Source organism: Octopus bimaculoides, chromosome 14 (genome assembly GCF_046866305.1).
Source record: "Octopus bimaculoides isolate indiv1 chromosome 14, ASM4686630v1, whole genome shotgun sequence".
In the NCBI taxonomy this organism is placed as follows: Eukaryota; Metazoa; Mollusca; class Cephalopoda; order Octopoda; family Octopodidae; genus Octopus; species Octopus bimaculoides.
This window is the reverse complement of record NC_142941.1, coordinates 9,187,156-9,194,655: the sequence shown is the minus strand read 5'-3', so window position 1 is coordinate 9,194,655 and position 7,500 is coordinate 9,187,156. Positions and strand designations below refer to the sequence as shown.

The 7,500-nt window shown below is 36.1% G+C and overlaps 1 protein-coding gene across 3 annotated transcripts in view; it reads left to right on the top strand.

Moving 5' to 3' along the window:
* Nucleotides 1–7,500, top strand: part of LOC106867544 (alpha-2C adrenergic receptor) — a 343,342-nt gene that overhangs the window by 218,724 nt on the left and 117,118 nt on the right. For all 3 annotated transcript variants that reach the window (XR_016244206.1, XR_016244205.1, XM_089362294.1), the window contains exon 2: nt 4,350–4,421. The gene's annotated coding sequence lies outside the window, so the exon portion shown is untranslated. The remainder of the gene's footprint in view (nt 1–4,349; nt 4,422–7,500) is intronic.

Here is a 7,500-nt window from a genome sequence, read left to right as displayed (position 1 = left end):
GAGCACACGATAGACAAAGTCGTACAAGAGACACTATCTTTACAAAATTAGATAGAGCCGGAAGAACTAGAGCACCTTTTGTCATAGTTCTGCTTCAGGTAACTCAAATTAACCTTTTTTATACAACAAACTGCGGTCTAAGGTTGGCTGGCTCAGGTTAAGGTCATAATGTAAAGATAACCTTGTTTATTAGTGTTTTACAAATGCAAAATAATGAACTGCAATGTATTATATAAACTATTTCCTTTAGAGAGTTCTACATTTAAAAATCTTTATAACATTTTTTTCGTTATTTGTGTTATCAGATTAATAACGGTTTCAAATTTTGGCACAAGGCCAGCAATTTCGGAGAAGATTAAGTCGATTACGTCGACCCCAGTGTTCAACTGGTAGTTATTTTATCGTCTCCGAACGGATGAAAGGCAAAATCGACCTCAGCAGCATTTGAACTTAAGACATAAAGACGGACGAAATGGCGTAAAGGATTTTGCCCGGCGCAGTAAAGATTTTGCCAGCTTGCTACCTTCATACCAGATTAATAATGACCAAATTATTTTCAAAATTGTTTGCAACAAATTCAATGTGTCTCAACATGAATTTGGTAACGAACGTGTTTAACTATCCACGCATATTTAAACAAATATAAAAGATAAACTACCTATCAGTAGCGAATTAAATATAAAAACAACAAAGCAAAGAAGTTGTTACTTATCGATTTTTTTCAAATGTCATATATTACTGTAATGCCCAACTCGCCATTTACTTTTCAGACACCATTAATTACCACTAAATTATTTAATATAAAGAAGACAATAGAGTACTTTATATAATAAAATGCATACTGACACATGCTACCAAATCTGATCTACGATAGCATTATTTTGAATGGAAATGGATGTAGTTTAAGGGTAAGTCTGTTACTGCCAGATGAAAAGTTTGCATGAAATGACCCTTGAATTGTTGCTTATTTGTTTATATATTTTATTGTATTATTTTATCAGTCTATGTGGTGTATTGCTTTTTCTGGTCGTGAGATTAATGTTTGACGGTGCATTCCAAGGACACATGTAATATTGAATAAGTTCAGAAATGCTACGGTCGAAAAGCATGAAACAATATAAGTAGATTTGAAATTATTTTTTTGACAGAAAAATCCAAAAACAAAAGAGAGAAAATTATATATAAACATACATGTCTGTATATATGGTAAATGTAAGATGGAATATTTGAGAACTTCTTTTAATTACGACAATTGTTTCGACACTTCTAGCATCAATCCCTTTCGGGTGGGCCCTTTCGGGTGGGCCCTTTCGGGTGGGCCATTTAACAACTGGCTGAAGAGCTCACGGCTTTAACCTCCCCACTGTTATAAACATCAAGTAATTATTTAACCCGCTTCGTGATCATGTGTGCACCAAAGCTCACGTGCACGTATGCTTACATTTTCGTGCATGCTTGTATGACCAAGTGTACACGCGTTATGCAGCTTATGCGAGGGCGCTTATACATCCATACCTGTTAACGGTGATTTTTGATATTTTTCTCGCTGTACTGCGTGTTAATTTTTTTTTCGGATCTCTGATTTTATTTTTGATCTTCTATATAAATGAACATATTTTCTTCGTTTTGCTGCTTTTCTTTTCTACGAAATGGGAAGATACATAGCGGAACTTTTATTTTAACGAGTTGTGTCTATCACCCGATGAGACACATCTACATCGCCAGATGCTCCTAAACCAGTTGTAAAGTGTTTCACCCTTGCCGGATCGATGCTAGATGTGTCGAAACAATTGTCGTGATTAATAAAAATTCTCGCATATTCCATCTTCCGTCTTTCATTTACCATATACATAACGAACACTGTGAAAGCTACCGTGCTTTACCAGTAAGCTACCAGGTGTAGATAAGTTTGTTTGTTATTTAATATACACAAAGACACACAGATACACGCGCGCGCACACACACACACACACAGACACACATATATACTGAAAGGAAATGATTAGAGTAATGTTATCATGGTCTCTTACATTGAAACGACAAAGGGAACTATTATATCGGCGGATTATGTAAAAGAAAAAATGTCTAAATACTTTTGTATTTTTCACTGGGTCCTTATTGCTTTCATTGAGAGTTTACTTTAATTTATTTAATTAATTAATGATTAATTAATTCAATGATATGGGTAATTTAGAGAAAGTTGTCTCCATTTGTGGCGTGGATCACACGTTGATATTTTTCATTACTAACTTATTTCATTATTGGTAGAAATCATGAAGAGTCGATAGAATTTCTTGAGCACAACTTGTTCTGGCTCTTTACATTCTCCATTCTATAGCCGCCGGTGTAATAAAAAAGTGAAAAATTCATTTTAACAGAGCTCAATGAAATAAAATTTACTGAGGCCGATTTAATTACTTAGATCCTACGTTCAAGTTTCTGGCGCCAAATTAAAAAGTAATTATATAGAAGAAAATGTTTTGACTATCAGTAGACTAATAAAAATTGCCTTAAATTAAAATCTCATCAAAATAAAAAATAAATTCCGTATACTTCTGGGGTTGTTTAAATGATTCTCCAGTCAATCACTGAGTCAATATAATCAATTCTATTCAAAACCATGTTTATGCATCTTAGCATTTCAGTTACATAGAAATCGTTATTCGATGCAAAAAGATACAAAAATGGTGAAATCTGTGTATTACACCTGCGTACGCTATGTGTATGTGTATGTCCATCATCATCATCATCATCGTCCTCATCGTCGTTTGTTATAATTACATCTGCTTTAGCGAAGTCGGATGTATTGATTTCAGTCGTGTTTGATTGTTTGTCCGTGGACAACTGGAGGCGCAATGGCCCAGTGGTTAGGGCAACGGACTCGCACTCATGGGATCGTGGTTTCGATTTCCAGACAGAGCGTTCTGAGTGTTTATTGAGCGAAAACACCTAAAGCTCCACGAGGCTCCAACAGGGGATGGTGGCGAACCCTGCTGTACTCTTTCACCACAACTTTCTCTCACTCTTTCTTCCTGTTTCTGTTGTGCCTCTAATTCAAAGGGTCAGCCTTGTCACACTCTGTGTCACGCTGAATATCCCCCGAGAACTACATTAAGGGTACACGTGTATGTGGAGTGCTCAGCCACTTGCACGTTAATTTCACGAGCCGGCTGTTCTGTTGATCGGATCAACTGGAACCCTCGACGTCGTAAGCGACGGAGTGCCAACAAACAACAACAACTGTGGACAAGATATCTCAAGAACTGCTGGATGGATTAGGATCGTGGCAGCACCCACTGGACAATATTTTGTAGTTCTGAAACTTTGGGTATTTCATCTACTTGACCACATTATTTAAGAGTACTCTGAGGACCACTGGTGCAATTGTTCATATTACAGTCCACACTAAAGCAGCAATCTGGCAGAATCGTTAGCACGCCGGGAAGAATGTGTAGCGGCATTTCGTCCGTCCCTACGTTCTGAGTTCAAATTCAACCGACGTCTACTTTGCCTTTCGTCCTTTCGAGGTCCATAAAATAAGTTGACTTACTCCATCCTCACAAATTTCAGGCGTTGTGTCTATATTAGAAAAAAGTGATTATATTCTACACTTTTGAAAAGTTCTGATTCAAGTTACTTGTATCGATTTAAATTTTGAAATGTTTTTACAGAAGTGTTGCGGTCTGCTGAGACTGACATAAATTTGATTAAACATGCTTTGTCAATGGGACTATTTTTTAACTATTACAGACTACATTTGTAAGCAGGGATACTGTCTTTAGCCTTGCTGACAACTGGTCGCCTCATATCTCAAGAACGTTTTTATTATTACGTTTATATATTTGTTTTGCAAGATTCTTGATGTGAAATCGTGTGTTGAAACAGATACTGTTATATTTGAGGATGGTCATGTTGCCAGTTTAGCCAATAAAAACATACGCACTATATATTTGGTGTTAATTTGCTTCAGCTTTATTATTACAGTTCTTTCGTCACACTTCTGTGACCTGGTCGTTAGTAAGGAGGGACACACAAATAAGAAAGAAGAAAGCAAGGGACCACTGATGAGGTGGTCACAGAAGTGTGACGAAAGAACTCTGGCCGAAATACCATTAATGTTATATAAAGCTGAAGCAAATTAACACCAAATATATAGTGCGTGTGTTTTTATTGACTAAACTGGCAACATGACCATCCCCAAATACAACAATATGTTTTTATAATTGTTGCGGAATAAAAGATTGCACTTTTCTTCAGGTCAATAAAGCTTGTCTTAGTTTCAGTGACATTCTATCTTTTAGGTAGCAATTTGAGTGATATTATTTATATATTTTCTTATTTCTTTTTAGGGACACGAAATTATACCTTTGAAATATATAATCAACTGTAATGAGATGATTTTATCCTCAAACTATGTAAAGGTAAGTACCAAATATTATTTAAATACAGGCTTCAATATACAGATATAACTGTATGTATTTATACGTGTGTGACTCTGTGTGCGTAACTGTAACCCAGTGATGTGAGATGTGACCTAAAATCTAGAGATGTGAGTGATGAAATATTTCTTCCATTTCTTTACAGCTGTTTCGAAATCTGTATCTAGGTATCTCTTCAAAACATTTCAATGAGAAAAAAATATTTAGCATACATGTAACTGTGTGTTTGTGTATATGTCCATGGCTGAGTGTGTGTGTGTTTGTGTATATGTCCATGGCTGAGTGTGTGTGAGTTTGTGTGTGCGTATGTGTGTTGGTGCGTGTACGTGTATTGGTGCGTGTACGTGTGCGTGTGGGGTTGTGGTTGCATGCGATCGTGTGTGTGAGTGTGCGTTTGTGTGCATGTGTGTCTGCGCACGTGTGTACGCGCGTGTGTATTTCTGTATACGTGCGTGTGTCTGTGTGTCTATGTGAGTATGCATACGTACCGAAGTGTGTACCTTCTGTGTCTGTCTTTGTTTGTGTGTATGTGTGCGTGTGTATGATGTGCGTGTGTGTGTTTGATTGTGAATATGTGTCGGTATGTAATGTGTAGATTAGAATCCTTACTGATTCTGTGGAAACTTTTAACATAATTGACAGAAAACTCACGTGTTATAGGACATTGTGTGTGTGCGTGCGTGTCTGTACATATATATATATATATATTTACTTGTATGCATATATATGTACATATAGGGAATGATGTATGTATGTATGTATAAATGTTTTGTTTGTGTGTGTGTGTATTTATAAGCTTGTGCGAATAAAAAACAATTTTCAATAACAATTTAGTAGACACCATCTAAATTATTGAGTTTTAAAGGTGTAGGATTTCATGTTGCTTTCATCTGAAAACTTTTTGGAGGATATAACGTTTTCGCTCATACTTTGTCTAGTTTGGTCTGCCCCGGTCTGGTGTACGACTGACGTTTATACTACGATTCCTTGGTGCACGATGTTAAAAAGAAATTCTTGTCATGGATGTTTCCTTTTGAAGTTAACAGATCTAGGATAATGTACGGAAGTTATAAAGTGACGATATTAGTATTTAGTGATATAAAGTTCTCATAAAAAAAAGCGAACAATATAATGAGTAGGAAATGATGCCCAGTGTATTCTTAAAGCCCCTCGAACTTTCACTATCGTATATAATCTTTTCTACTCTAGATACAAAGCCCGAAACTTTTGGGAAAGGGGTCCAGTCGATAACATAGACCTCAGTACGCAACTGGTTCTTAATTTATCGACCTGGAAAAGATGAAGGACAAAGTCGACCTTTTCCTCTGTACTGGCTGAGTCCTCCCATCAAGCACTATACGGACGAAGGAAAATTGTTACACTTTACTGTTGTTGTTTTTTAGAAAGCAACATGATAGAATACATTAATAGTTCCATTATAAACATTTTAATTTCTTCTTGTTAAAGTTCAGATCTCCTATCAGAGACAATATGGCGATAGGAATATTAAATAAGTAGCTGTGAATTGTGTTGTTGTTGTTGTTGCTTGTTTTTATAAATTTATATCACTGACTCTATCAATTTGGATCAAAAGGTTTTCTCTTCATCAGGAGCAATTATCTTCTTTACACACACGCACACACACACACACACACATTTTAAAGACAAGACTCCGGGTGTGTTTTCATCCACGCTGTCGTGGCTCGTGTTACTGTTGTTGTTGTCGTTGTTGTTTTTTGTCACTCTTGTTGTTGTTGGTTCTGTTGTTGTTGTTATTGTAGTTGTTATAAATGATGGGATCGTTTCGCCTGTTAGTTCCAGATCAAACGGAACGACGATCAAATGACTGTGGTCCTAGTTTGTGTGATTTTGTGTACAAGCAAAACTTGTGTGTGCGTATATATGTTGAACCCACGTGTATATGTATATATTTTTCATGTATGTATGTATGGATGTATATATATATATATGCATGTGTGTATCTAAGTATGCGTGTTTTTGTGTGTGTGTGTGTGTGTGTAATAACCTGAATTAGTATAATCATCGGTGTGTATATGTGAATGTGTGTCTGTGTCTATGTATATGATCGATAGACATCATCTTGTGTACATGTGTGAGTGAGAGATAGATAGAGAGGGGGAGAGAGAGTGTGTGTATGTATGTGTATGTGTCTGTGTCTGTGTGTGTGTTTATTTCTAGGCACGTCTACGTGTGTTGGAATGTATGTCCGTAAATGCTTTCTTTGGAAATCGTTGTCTTCACAAATTTTTTAATGACGGCGCTCGTGAATGTGCATGCTTCGCGTATGTATGTGTACCGGCGTATGTGTGTGTGTGTGTGTGTGTGTATGGGCACGAATGTATCTGTCAGTTTGTGTTTATGTTAGTGTAAACATATGGATAATTACAACTATGAGCAAGCATGCCTGGGTGCACTTTTGTATATCTATTTTGTGTCTGTTTCTGTCGACCTGATCGAGGAGATATATGTTCGAAAGCACACGAATATATGCACCATTTCTTTTGTGTACTGCATCATTTCCTGATATCTTATTGCTTATCTTGATTTTATTCACCTTACTTCGAACTGTGTGGATAATACCTGGCTGACTTGGTGCTTCAACTTAAGTATCTAATTCAACTGAATCTCAATTATTTCTTAACTCGTCAAACAAACCTATATAACGCTTCTCGTGCGAAACTTCATATGTATATATATATATATATATATATATATATATATATATATATATATACACGAGCCTTTAGCACAATCATTATCAAAATGTTCAAGAGAGGACCATTCCTAATTTTTGTTTCAAGAACCAATGATCATATCCTCTTCTCAGACAGTGATCTGAAGAGAAATTGGCTGTTATTTCTAGCTGGCCCAACAGCGTGTTAAAGCCGTATCCATTATATTAAAGCAATGTAATTTGTCCTTTATGGAAGAATAGGTTGATATCGTAATAAGTTAATGGTTAATGAGTTGTAAAATTCTGATTATTTAACATTATTCAAGTGGAGACAAGAATGATTCATTAGTTTCGTGATCAAGTTAG